The following is a 14,482-nucleotide window of genomic DNA, read 5'->3' as shown; positions in this document are numbered from 1 at the left end:
ATCTGTGCATAGAAAGCCTTTTGGAAAGGATTTCAGCTGCATCCGAGCCTTAAGATGTGATGCAAAGTGTAAACTTTGAAGCAAAGAAGAGTTAGAGTGTGTGGGACTAATTTTCATGGGTTGGGCTCAACACCTAAGATGCAATGAAGAAACTGTTCCTGTTATGACAAAGTAACTCCATTAAGACATGGTAGAGTAGAACTGATCAGAATCCCAACTTCAACCTGACTGAGGACTTCACTTCCAACCAAAGTGTCTGATGTTTCAAAATGTTATTCTAGAAGAAGGGTCAGAAATTTTAACAAATACACTTCTAAATTTACAGATAGTTTAAGCGTTAGTAGCAGCAAAGGGAGGGAAAGATGCATAGTCTTTGCAATAAAAACTGGATGTCAAAGTCGAATTTCAATATGAAAGAAAAATCCCAAATAGCTTTAGAAATGTACACTACATTAGAAAGTGGTAGGAGAATAACTGAAATAAAAGAGAGGCCGCTGTCAAATTAAAGCATTTTTTTATTTATAGCCTAATATTAAATTTACTTGAGGATAGTAGAGTTCAGAATAAGTTTTAACTTAGTTTTTTGCAGATAGTATGTGGATGGATTATGTAACAGAGAAAACTGAGATCCAACAGCTGACGCAAAATTTCAGTTTAGTTGCACACAAATACAGTAGACAGGCCAAGTTTCTAACTCTAAGTTTTACAGTCCTGTCAGAAAGATATGTTACAGCCCATATTTCTCTCCAAAGAGTTTTTTTTATTTTTATTTTGTTACTGTCTGTTCTCAGTGCACAGATATTTCCCTTTTCACAGAAATACTATATAGAGTTTTCTTAATTTCACAAAAGGCATTTAATTTCACAAAAGGCATTTAATGAGGTAAAAAATGCAAACAATTCTTTTTTTTTTCTGTCCTTAGACTTGTTTTGTCTCTAAAGTTTGAGACCAGAAGTTAGACAGAGAGATGATTTATAGGTAGAATTATGGAAATGTCTGCAAAAATCAAAGCTGCTTCCATCACTGAGCCCCACAGGTATGTCTGGCTTCACTCAGGTGTGACATCGTTGTGGTGGGCGTCTCAACAGACACAGTGACTCACAGACTGGAGAACTGGTTGCATCTGGAAGACAACTTGCAGCAGCAAAGATCTTTTCACAAAAACTATGTTGGGAGATTCATTATAGTGACCTACCTGCAACTTTCCCACCTGTTTCAGGCGAGAGGGAGGAAACATGTCTGGGGAAAAGCCCTCAAACACTCGATGTATTCACTGTGTAGTCTAAAAGCACATAAGAATGGTGAAACATGTCTCGCTTGTTGCATACCAGAGGGAAAATTAAAGGTTTTATGAGCATTATACAAAATAATCAGCACAGTGCAAAAGAGAAAGCAGACAATTCCATTTCAGCATTGTATCTTACTGATTTCTGTGATGGAAAGCCCAATTATTTTGTTTTCAAAACTCTGTAAAACTGTCAGATTTCAATGTTAAACCTTTCAGTCATTTGTCTGATTACACATTATTTAGATATTCTGAACAACCAATGGATTATTCCAAAGCATAAAATGTTGCAGGCAGTTGGTAATCTGCTTCAAAGCAAGTTCCTAAAGTTGCTTATTGTTTGCATAAATAACTTAAGGATGTATATGAACGTATTCATAAATGTTTTTCACTTCTAAATGAATTATAACAACTTTATAAGGCACATCTTGCTAGTAGGGGGCTGGACCCTTCAGAACTGGCTAAATGTGTTGTTCAAGAAGGCATTAGAAATGTTTCTCATAGATTTTGATCCATATTTAAATGATGGCATTAGAGAGTTTCACCACTTCCAAGTTGTTGTATTAGATAAGGATCTGGTGAATGTGGAGACCAATGATTAACATGTTCAAGAAACTAGTTTGAGATAATTTGTGCTTTCTGACATCATGCAGCAGGAAGTAGGTGGGTACAATGTTGTATTAAAGGAGTGGAAGGGATCAGCAACAAAGCTCAGGTAGGCTCTATTGGTCCTAAGGAAACCAAAAATGTGCCAGAAATCTTCTTCAGGTTTGACCAGAGATGTCCACAGCATACCCTGCTTGTACTGAGTGGGTACTGGGACAAATATGGCTTTTCTAACTGACATTAACAAGACATTTTTGTATACATAACTGTGGCTCAGTTTTGTAAACCATTTTCTGCAAACCTGAGCTCCTCTTCTTACACCTCCCTCAATCAGTCCCACCAGACTAGCGGCAGCAGCAAGTAGCAAACACCTGATGAAACTTTATAGCTGAGCTAAACATACAAAATACTCTGCATTTGCTCCTATTTGTAGTAGCAAAGGCATAATGAGAAGTATTGTGATGAAGTGCAGAAGTGTCAGAAGGAGCAGGAGCTTCTTAAAGAGACAGAGGCCCAATTTCAAGGCATCAAGTTGCACTATCAAATTTCTTTTAAGTTATGTACAACATTTTTGTGACAACTGAAGGCAGCATATGTACTTGATTGTGCTACAAAATGGAAAATACATCATACAGCCCTTTAAATGTTTTTCCATTTACAGCAATAACTCTAAAATCACAAAACTATGTTCACAGAAATGCTTCAGAAAAAAATCCAGACTTAAAGATAGCTTTGAACTGACAGTTTTATCATCTGAAAGTAGGAGATCAACCAAACAAACATGCAAAAAAGGAGTTTGCAGCATTTATCTGGGCTGCAGAGATAAGAAGTAGACAATGTGATTTCTGAAGTGGGACTAACCCTCTCTTGGATAACAATGACCCCTGTCTTTCAAACTGCAACACACGATAATCCTCAGGTGACAACGTGAGGACACAGAAACAATATTATTCTAGTGGCAGCACACAGCTTGTCACTGATTTAGATTTTTAAAGTAGCTTTTAAAGTCTTGCAATGTTTTCCAGAGGAAAAGGGTTAGGAGAGAGTTCTATCAATGTTTTCCAGAGGAAAAGGGTTAGGAGAGAGTTCTATTCTCCATTTGCTATGTCACCTGAAGTTCACACATTATGTTTCATTACTGTGATCTACCGGCTCAATCACGGAATTTAAAAGAAAACTTGCTCCTTTTTCCCAGCAGAGGGTCAATCCCTGCAAATCTACCCCTGTGGTCACACCACAATCCACAGAAAATGACTAAAACACACAGACACAGTGGTGTCCTGTTGGCTATCTATATGATGTGAAATCTGATCTCCACTTGCAGCTCTGTCTCTAAATCTGCTGTAAATGTATGGATTTTTCTTCACTCATTGATTCCACTAAATGCTCAGAGTGTAAACAATTGTCTAGTGAAAACAAGTCGGTTCATTTTGTCGAAATGAGTGCGTTTTTGAGTCCATTCATGTGTGAATCAATTGAGTCTGCTGGTTGTTTTCACATAGTTGTGACCACCTACAATCAGGAGTCTTGAGACTGATAAATATGAACCCTGATTCCCATCAGATTTCTTTATCAACATGAGGGCAAATCAGGGAGTTGCAGGTCATCGTGTTGCTATGCTGGTTCATGTAACATTTTGACATTGTTACTTGTTTTTGCTGCTGAGATCCAATGTAATTCTTCCATCTCCCCCCAAATCTGAAAGGCTCAGGTTACTGTTTCTTCAGCTGTTTAGGGTTGTTGTTCTTTGGCTTTGCTCCCAACCTGCTGATAAAACCTCTAAGCCCAAACACACACCCTCCCCCCACACACAGAAACAAATGGATGCCCACAAAGTATGAGAACTACACGGTAAAGGGTGGGAATTCAAACAAATCTATGCAGAAAAGTAGGATTTTTTTGAGTCACATTGATGCCTGTACAGAATTTGTTGTCTGGTTGGAAAAGTATCTACAAGTGCTATTCCAAATGCGAACAAAGTTAAATGAATCATACCACCAATAAAAAAAAAAAACACAAAACACCCTTCAAACAATGTTAAACTAACATTGTTTGAATTTTATTTTATTTTATTTTTTTGCCTATAACTGCAGGGTTCCATTTCATTTGTGGAGAAATATTTCATTTTAGTGCTGGTCGAATCATAAATCAGAAGTTTGTTTTATTTCTCCCTCTTGGATTCCCTCTTGAGTTGTGACAAAATATCTCAAAAGAAAGTTGTCAACAGCACCAACTCTGGCAGCTGCTAGGAAGTGGAATGCTCTTGCCAGAGAAAGTAACCCTAAGAAATTTTTGATGTGGAGAACCGATTCTCTCTGTTTTTGAGTTGTTAGGGTGGAGGAAATGTAGCTGCATTCATGCAGAATGTGTGGAAGGAGAAAAAAATTATGGAGTCTTTTTTGCTACACAACTTAAGGTACAGTTGAGGATTTTAGCAATGAAATGAGACCCTGTAGCTGATGGCTTACTTTGCTATGGCTTCTAGAATGGACTTTCTTTCCCAGTAAAGCACCTTGATATTCCTGTAAGTCTCATTGAGAACCATCTTGACAAACTCCGGGTTCTTCAGTGTGTCCAAAAAGTTGGAATACAGACTGTGAAAGTTTGGCTCAATGCTAACGCGCTTCATCACTAGGTACTGAGACACCCACGGCATAAACTCTCCCTTCACAGTTTCCTTCAACTCTTCTACCTTCTATGTCATGTTGGACTGAGAAAGGTTGTTGAAGATGAAAGCAATCTTCTCTTGGACATTCTCTGGAGGTTCTACAATCCTTTCGGTTTGATCCGTCGCCACCAGAAGCGTGTCGATGTTGGTAGTGTTTATGGAAGGAGGCATATCCTTCTTGAAGGTGCTCTGCGTGGGCCTTGAGATGGTGCCTGTTTTGGCTGCTGTAATCTTTATTTGTTACGTTTTGCTTGTTCCAGTTAATTATCTAGTTTCTGTGTTTCATCAGTCTTTTGACGTTTCTATCCTTAATTCATATGTACTGTTTATTGATGAGTTGATCTACAAGTTTTAGTGTTTTCTTTGCTCAGTTATTTCCCCCTTTCGGGTTCCGGTTGCCTTCTCAGCTGTTACTCATTAGGTAATTAGCTCACCTGATCTCCATTTAGCAGTCACACCTACCAGTATATATGCTGCTGGTTTCCACACATTCCTGTTCTGATATTCTGATTGCAATTTCTGCAGTTTTTTTTTATGTCATGTCTTCATGCCAGTTTGTGTTTTTCCACTTTTCTTTATCATTACAGTTTAATTTAACACTCAACAGCACATTGGGGTTCTCAAAGGTCTATAGATTAAGTTATCATTTTCACAATTAGATTGTCTCTATTTTAGTTTTACTTGCTCTGCTATAACAAGACAAGAAACGGAAGCAGTGTGCTTTCCAGCAGTGGAAGATCAGCCCATAAATGTTTTCCTCCTACATCTTTTTCTTTTTTTTTTCTTTATTAACCTATGTCAATCATGTTAATTTTTGAAGTGAATATATACGATTCAGCTAACTGTTAGCCATCTTGATGGGGGGATTAAACTTTTATTTCACATAAAGGAGTTCAGAACCGACTTCAAGTCTTTAATTTATTTAGGGAATTTTTATCTACCGTGTTGTAGTCGATTGGTGTCCTTCAATTTAAAAATATACAGGACTCAATGCCTTGGTAACATTTTATTTCACAAGGTTCCATGTGATAGTTTTTTAAAATAAATTTGTGTTTTTCTCTTTTCACTACTTATAATGTCATGCAGCCAGATTATTCTGGAGAGAAATGTGTGTGTGCCTGACACTATGCTATGCCAATCAGCTGCAGCTTTACCTGCATGTACAATAACTTTTTTTTTTCCATCTTTGTTTTAAATTCAGCTTTTACTTTTTTAAAATTAAATTCCTCCACTGATAAATTACAAAAAATATTTTTTTTTCCACCACATCAGAAGCAGCCTTAATGCACATGGCAAACTGGTCATGCTTCCTTGCCCAGGAAATTGAGCCTGAGGGGAAAGGTGACCGTTATCAGAATGAACAAGTCAGAAATCACACATCGAAGCACAACTGGAAATTTCCCTGCTTCTGCGCTACCACAACTGCGCTGCGCTACCACAACTGCGCTGTTGTGGTAGCGCAGTGCAAGTTTAGAGACACTGAGTCACACTATACAAACCCATACAAGTATCCTTACAACCTGCTCTTCTTCTCCTTAAAGAGCCACAACCCCCCACCCCCCATTCAGCCTTTCATCAGGACATCATTAAAGACCCCTTCTTCCCTCCATCTGCCAGTCAGACCTCTAAAAAAAATCCCCCCTCTCTAAGTGTTTTCTTTGAGTCCCTTTTCTCTTCCTGTCTCTATTTCTGACATGTTAGTCTGTGGTGTCACAGCCTGTCTGGCTGCAGAGGAGGGAGGGAGGACCTTGATAAGGCACTTGATGGAGGCTGTCAGGAGGTAAAGCTATTGTGGGACAAAGCTGTTGTTAGTATTTGGCATTTACAAAGACTGTGTTCACAGAAAACAAAAACAGCCATGCAGTCAGTCAAAAGCAACTATCATTACGTTGGAATTATAAGAAGAGCATTGCAATTTTGTTTGCTCTGGGCCTATTCTTCTTAACTTGTGCCACTTAAGCAATTTAAAATCATTGTAATATAGGTTGTTATGGTTGTTTCAGAAACAGAATCCCGACAGACACATTGCATTTAAAGTAAAAAGTCTTTCACAAATGACGGAGCCTGTCTGCTTCCTTCGACATTTAATTGGCATGTGGATGCCACTGCAACATAAAAAGTCAAATCAACAATTGTCTCTACACACTTTTCACAGGGTCATGTCTATCTCCATCTGTCATTAGGCAAGAGGTCACCAGCCTATTTCACAGTTCACATTATAAATCTTTTTTAATGAACACAAACCTGAAAAAGTACATGTATCATCAGCCCTCCTACCAATGGTACAACTCTACCAATTTTCCACATCTAGATACAAACTTACATTTTGATTGCATAGTAGTTTAAACTGGATCAATTCTCACTGGTCATCCAATAATATATCATTATTTGTTTGTTGCAGGTTGACCTGTGCAACTGACACTGTGAACTCTTCTGACACAATTGATAAAAGCTTTTGGACTCCTAAAGTCATTCTAAAAATGAGAGAAGAACTGTGGCGTATCTGCAAATGGACACTAATCTGGACGAGGCTGAATAGGGATGAACTGAGAATGGACTTTACAGACTTCTGAGATCTTCTGACTTGTACTCTCTACTAATTTGATTACGTTTGAGGACTTCACAATTTTTACAACATTACTCTTTGTTTGGTCTCTCATGTAAAATCACAATGAAACACATTGGGTTTGTAACATGACAAAATGTGAAAAATGTCAAGGACAAATACTGCTGAAAGGAATTGGGAAGCTTAAAGCTCAGTTTTCTTCAAAAGCTTAATTTTTTTTTTTTATCTCTGCAATTTTCAGTAATGCTGTGGGCAGCATTGGTGCCAAATAAAACATCACAACTGGGATAATCCTTTCACTCAGCACCTGTAGCGATTATGAATGCTTCCTTCAAAGCAGCGAATAACTGCTGTAAGAGCCTTTTTAGTCCTGAGTGAGTGATCCTCTGTTTTCCAATTAGACACCTGGATCCCTCACACCTGGACTACAACACAGCTCCAAAAAGACATAAAAGAGCCAGACGAAAAGCACAAAGAGTCAAAGAAGGTCAATTTATTTCCTACTATTGTTTAACACAACAGATGAGTTGATGTGTTAAGATGGAACTTTGAGATTTGTTAGTTATGTTCTTTCAGAGTCATATCACAGGCGAATGATTAAAAGGATGCACAAAGTCAGAAACAGATTTAATATGTCTGTGTTTCAATTTATGGCACCACTGGTATGCAAGTCAGATAATATGCTAGATTTGCATCAGAGGGCAACATTCCTGAACTCAAAGATGTTGACAAGTCATGAAAGAGCCTGGTAATGAACAAAGGATGCTCTTACAGGACTTATACATGATTATACATCAGTAGGTCAATGTATAACATGACAAATTTGTTTTCCAAACTGCAGTACTGCATTAATCAGCCTTTGGGACTTATAACTTAAAAATTTGCTCAAGATCCAAGATTGCTCAATAAAAATTAAAGTTTTTATATTCTAAGCCAAATAGTTAGGTGAATTTTATTTGACTTTATTAATATATTTTCATTTATTTAACTTTTCTACTATTACAATGACTAAAAAATAAACATATGAAATGTTAACTTCTCTAGATGTCAATCAAAGAGGAGTTGTAGATATTTAATATTATTTTCAGTTAGGATTATTTTCATAAAATAATAATAAAATAAACTGTAACCATCAATTACAGACACGAGATTAGAGGAACTGAGAGAAAAAAATCTTCCAAATTTGGTTATGACTGACATCTGCTTTCCTGGACAGGATCCTGCAATTAAATCCCTTCAGAGGATGATACGTCAGGTGTGGATCTCCCGTGGTTTTGGAGGGTTGTCAAAAGTGGAATCCTCTGGGGAGGTCCTGCCCAGCACGGCGCCACGCTGAGGGGCCTTCCTCTGCCCTGGCAACCAGACTGGGGTTAAATTGGGAATCGCAAACCCAGAGCTGTGGTGAAGACCAGGGCGAGGTCAAGTGCTTTGGTCTGCTTTGATGATGGTTGAAGTCGGAGCAAACAGTCGCTCTGCATCTGCCGCCAACAGATGATGGATCAACTGCTGCTATAGCTGCTTCTGCATCTTTGTATGTTATTTATTTGCAAAGTATGATATCAGGGACATAAAGCAATGTTACATTTAAAGGGAGCTATTTTTTCATGCTGTGATCGTCTGATCTTTCTTTGTACAAACAATTCCATTTATTTATTTTTGTACAACATAATCACACTGACAACAGATAATTACACTGCAATACAAATCAGAAAAAAGAAGAGAAAAAAATCTTAACTTTGCCACTCTTAATATTTTGGATCCAAGTCCATCCAAATTGACTTTGATCTAAAATACTTTGAAAATTAATCAAAGGTTGTTCACATCATCTGTAAAATATTTCAAATGTTAACAATAAAATCCAGCAAATTATGTTGCAGCATGTTATAGCCAAAGTTGAATCTACCTTTTCCATAATGATGGAAAAGTTGCAGGACTGACCTCTAAAAGAGAAATGTATTGATACTGCCTGCATGCACTCTGTATAAATTGCAGCATTCTCAAACACTGTGAAATTCTGCCGTCTCGGCTTTTAGCGGAAAGGAAACCTTTAAAGCTGGGTGACTATCCCTTAAGACATCCACAAGGTAAAACTGGAGGCAACTGAGGGAAACTGTTTGAAGCTTAGTCCAATTTTTTTCCCCCTTTCCTTTTGAAGTGAATAAATTTCCCCAGACAAATTTAACCACTTATGGAAAAAAGCCAGAACTGCCTCCTAAAAGGAGAAGAGCCTGTCACTGGCCGTAGCTGGGTCATGTTGTGAAACATGCAGTCTCAGGAGATGCTTTTGGAGGAAAAACGACAGCGAAGAGTGAAAGAGGATGCGATGAAGTTGCCTATAAAGATTCCATGATGGAGTTTAGATGATCAACAGAGTTCTCATGGGAATCAAATATCAAAGAGAGCAAGACTTTTATTATAAATGCAGACGAGAAGCGAGGGCCAGCTGTCGACCTGATGTTCCCATCTTCCCACACGACCAGGAATAAATTCGACTGAGTGATTAGGCTGGTTTCTCACCACACTGTGGCCTTAAAGGTTTACTCAGAAAGGAAGACAATGCATGGTGTCACAGTGAAAGATGATACTCAATTAGATTTCAAAAGTGCAAACATAATGACTTAAGTTGTATAAAAAGAAATGAGACACTGTTCAGTTTTTTATTAAGAAAGGTTCATATATCGATGTATATTATTTACATCTGTAAAAGCTAAATAAGTGGATAAAAATGACAAAAAACTGTTTCACTTGTTAGATCAACAAGTTCATACTTTGCACTCTCACGGCAGAGTTCATGGTGGATCATACGATGGAGGACTGGCCAAGTACTTGTGCAGCAGCAAATCCTCAAATTATGATACTTTAAGCTCTTTGCTTCAAAGTTTGCCTGAGTTTCTTTTCCTGGAATCCTTTATTAGGTTTATGCCAAAGACATTGGTTATTAATATGTCCAACTGATTCATTTTAAGACGATCTTTTCAGAAGTCCTGATCTTTTTTCTTAGTCTCTCTGGAAAACTTCAATCTGTTTCTATTGGAGAGCACACATCCCATGAAATGTGTGTGGCCTCATCTGATTTTAGAGGAATGTGTTTACATATCAATAGTTTAAGAACCTGTGTGATGACACATAAGAGTTTTTATTAGTATCTTGTGGTCTGTTTTCTGTGTAAATTTATTTGGACAGGCAGACCTGGGTATGTTAAATGTTGTTTTGAATGTTCTCTGCTTTAAGGCTATTTTCTGTTCAGTGAAATGGCTTATTTCAAGTTTTCTTATGGACTTCTTTTAATGCCTTACAAGACTCAAATGCTGCTGCAATCTTTTTTTATGAAGCACTAGGACAGCTTTTCAATTTCTACAATGATGTTCACTCTGACTTCCTCAGGAACACACCAAACTTGATTTTATAAGCAGATATTTTCTTCTGTTTTTTGGTTTTCCATGTATTTCTAGAATTTCTTAATATGTTATTTATCCATACATTCAGATATGTTAGAAAACAATCAGGTTCTCATTGGGGTTTATACGTTTTTCATATAATTATGTATTTATTTGTTGAAGATGGTAGACAAAGCTTTCTGCCACAGCTTCTAAATTTTGTTTTAGTGTGAGTCGCCTTGTCTCACCTGATCAATGTGACTAATCACATTCTCTTCTTCTTCTCTTCTCCCTGTATATGTCTACTGATCACCTGACCTTTCATAACATTCACTGCTGCAAATAGTAAATAAAAATCTGTCTGGAGATGTGAGAAAGCGACTGAATTTTCAACTTCAAATCTTAGTTTTTATGTATTTCTACAGTGATAATTACTGGCTAGAACATATATAGCTCTGATTGTTGCTCATTCTTGCCACCCTGTTCACTACCATCATCGTCCAACTGGTGAAAGTTATAATTTGGCTCCTCTTGTTTCTTTGATTTATATTCATGGTTTTATTTTAAATCTGTTTACTTCTTGGATTTATGGGCATCTACTCTCAAACTGCTGAAACCAAGACTAAAATAATCTCCAGCTGAGTAAGAACAACTTGCAAAACAGTAATCAAACACCCACCTGGACTGGCTCTTGCTCATTTTGTCCAATTCTGTGGTCACAAATGTTTTCTGCTGGACCTCTCTCTTATATTTCTACAAAAGGATTTGTTCACATAAAAACACTTTTAGAAGCAGTTAAAGAGATTTATAAAACTGTGCATGAGACTGATTTCTAGACAGAAATATGGTCAGTAGTGCAAATAATGTACCTTGCAATTGCATCTGCAGGGGTCTTTGATGAGGAGGCAGCCATATTTGCTCTTTGGTCCCTGACTTTCCTGGTTGGCTTTATTATTTTGGAGAGGACATAAGTTAATTTTTACAAAATTTCAAACTAATATCAAACTGGAATACCACATTCCAGTTTGAAATGTGGCAGTATACATTTATTTGGAGAGGCTGACCTGTCAAACTCATATTTACTATGAATTTGTTCATAGTAAATATTATCTTATCACTGACTGCAAACTAACTGTGCTCTTAGTAATACTGCACATCTAAAAGAAATATGGTTGCTTTGTAATGTTTGAATCACAGAAATCTTTTGTTAAATTTTAAGGTAGTGTGATATTGAAGTTTCCTCTCTGCTGTCACAAGTGTTAGTCTTGGATGTGCAGTGTTAAAATGATGCTTGAGTTTGTGGTCAGATGACAAACCATTTTAAGGTAGCATGTCATAATCCCTGTAATATTTATTAGTGGAACAAATACCAAAACATTCTGGTACATCAAAGATATGAATTTGTTTCCTAAACTTAAAATTGCACCTTTTCATTTGTAGTTTTCCTATTTTTACTGATTCTCTGCATAAAGGATTTACTTTTAAAGCTGAGCAGAAGTTGAAAGAAACTAAACTAAACAACACCCAGATCAAGTAACAGGAAATGAAAACAACGTAAAAGGAAGTCAATATCCTTTTCAGTGGGAAGATGTTGTTCTTTTACAATAGTGAAGGTCAACAAATGTTTTTTTTCTCACTAAAACACATAAAGCGTCTTCCTCTCCTTCATTTATGTTTCAGGTGGGTCGAAGGCCTTCAGGCAGTCCTTTCTGACGTCACTCTGTTATTTGAGGAGACTCTGCTCAAGTTTCCCACGAGGCACAGACTCTTCTCTTCTCCCTGACCCCCTGGTGAGCGGGGGTCACGCATCAGAGAGGGGAATGAAAAGGACTCTGATTTATGACCCACTGTAGATACCTTCAGCTCAAGAGAGAGTCTTGTTACAGGAGTTACCCAGCGGCTTCTCAAAATTTGAGGCTTTGACAGTTTAGAGGAGAACTAGACATCCTGAGCTCTGAGGCATGATACTGAAAGTTAAAAACAGCATTTTGAATGTCTTTGTTGTGTGTCCGGACAAAAACCAGGTACAGTACAGTGGATATTTTCACTGCATTTCTGGATATAAACTACTACTTAAACCAAAATCGAATAGCAGATTTAGTTAATATATTTTGATCATTTCTGTCATTACTAAACTTTATCTTGAAGATTTTTATCTCAGTCCGTCAAAAAAAAAAATTCAATCTGGATTAACTGAAACTGTTTGATTTCAGTGCCTCAGCTGTTATTCACAATTTCTTGCCACAGGTTGTGACATTTATTTTAAAAAAAATACATCCACTTATTTCTACTTCTTGAGATCATATTAAGCCCTAAAATTTGTTACACAGAAGCAGTTGCCTATAAACATATATTTTCTAATCCTTTCTCTTTCACCACTCACTATTTTTCCATAACAATGGATCGATCAGTGGTTTAAGCAGCACAAATTCATGGATATGGAATCTAAACAACTTTCTTTCAGTGAGGAAAATATTTGAGCTTGTTTTAAACAGTGTCACTACACCTCGTCTCCTTGTCAGAGTTTAGTATTTAGTATCTGACTTATAATTAAGAAGGAATCCATCAATCAACCTATGATTTCTGTAATATTTCAGTTCCACAAATATTTTCAGATTAACTAATGAAAGTGCTGTTTTTCATAAAGTGTATGCAGATCTTTCTTTAGATTTTACCAGGGAGTTGTCCAGGTATCTGCAACTAGAATGAAGAAATGTCATGTCAGCTGGTGATTTTCCATTTTATCTTTCATAGGTTGCATTCAGAGTAGAAAAATAATGCAGATGCAATTTTACGATGATTTGAGTCTAAACTGTGCCCAAAATCTTTTCAGGACACTCACACCTGTAATTTGAGCTGTCTGGACATGATCAAACTGCTTTAGGTGGATATTAGTGGCAGGTCTTGATGGTGTTTTTTTCTTGCTTGGTAACAATGGATGCTGCTTGTGCCGTTTGTTGTAAGGATTCACAGTTGATTGTTGTTAAAATTAAAGAGTTTGACTTAATTTCAGTTTGTGACATTTTTGTCAGAGGAGAGCATTTTCAATGAGATTAGACCTGGACTCCAGGCAGTGTAGTCAACCACTTACACTCTGTATCTTCAAAGCAACATTACATTAACAAAAGATTACTTTGCCTATTTTATTTTTTACCAAAAGTAAGTCAAAAACTTGGATTCATCTGACCTAGCAACTTTTAATCAGTTTTTTTTTTTTGTCAATTTGAGATCAGTTTATTCAGGCAGGCTTTCTCTGTAAAGGCAATGCATTGTTTTCTCTTTTCAAAAAATCTCCAGTTATGACTAAGTGACAACGATGATTGATGTCTTTTTCCCAAAATTCAATTTAGAGATTTTGACTCATCAATTTACAAAACCACTCCTGCTGCAACACAGTCTCATTTAAGTGTACATTTTAGATGTTTTGAGAACTTCTTTTATTAAATTTGCACTTGCTAATGAATAGCTCTGCCTGAATGTTTTGTGTTTGAGTCCCTGAGTCATGAACCATGCTCCTCTCTCACATGGGCAGTCTGCTGCAGCTGCTGATGCAGAAGAACTAGGCCAGATTTGACACACTTCACAACCCATCCTAACTCTGACACACATTATTGCTGCTCAGGGCACAGAGGAAAAAAAAAAATCAAAGCTACAAATGTCATCGCAACAGGAAGTCCCACAGACACACGAAAACATCTGGAGTCTATCTGAGCACTTTGATTTTTGGGGACTTATTTTAAAGAAACTTGGATTTTACAGGGGAAAGGTTCGCACAAGTTTCAAACTGCTGTAAAGAAAATTTACAAAAATGATGGCGTAAAACTCTCACTGTAACAAATTAGAAGTGGGTGAAAACTTTTTTGCTGAACAAAAGTGCAGAGTCAAAGCCAGTGGGAGAGAAAAAACAAGAAAAAAAGCATCTGCAGCTTCAAAGCTCAGACTCCTGCTAGTTTACCGTCCTCTTTTCAAAAGACCAGACC

This window comes from Poeciliopsis prolifica, unplaced genomic scaffold (assembly GCF_027474105.1).
Source record: "Poeciliopsis prolifica strain line A6 unplaced genomic scaffold, Auburn_PproV2 SCAFFOLD025, whole genome shotgun sequence".
Lineage (NCBI taxonomy): Eukaryota > Metazoa > Chordata > Actinopteri > Cyprinodontiformes > Poeciliidae > Poeciliopsis > Poeciliopsis prolifica.
The sequence above is the reverse complement of the archived record's forward strand: the minus strand, read 5'-3'. Positions refer to the sequence as shown.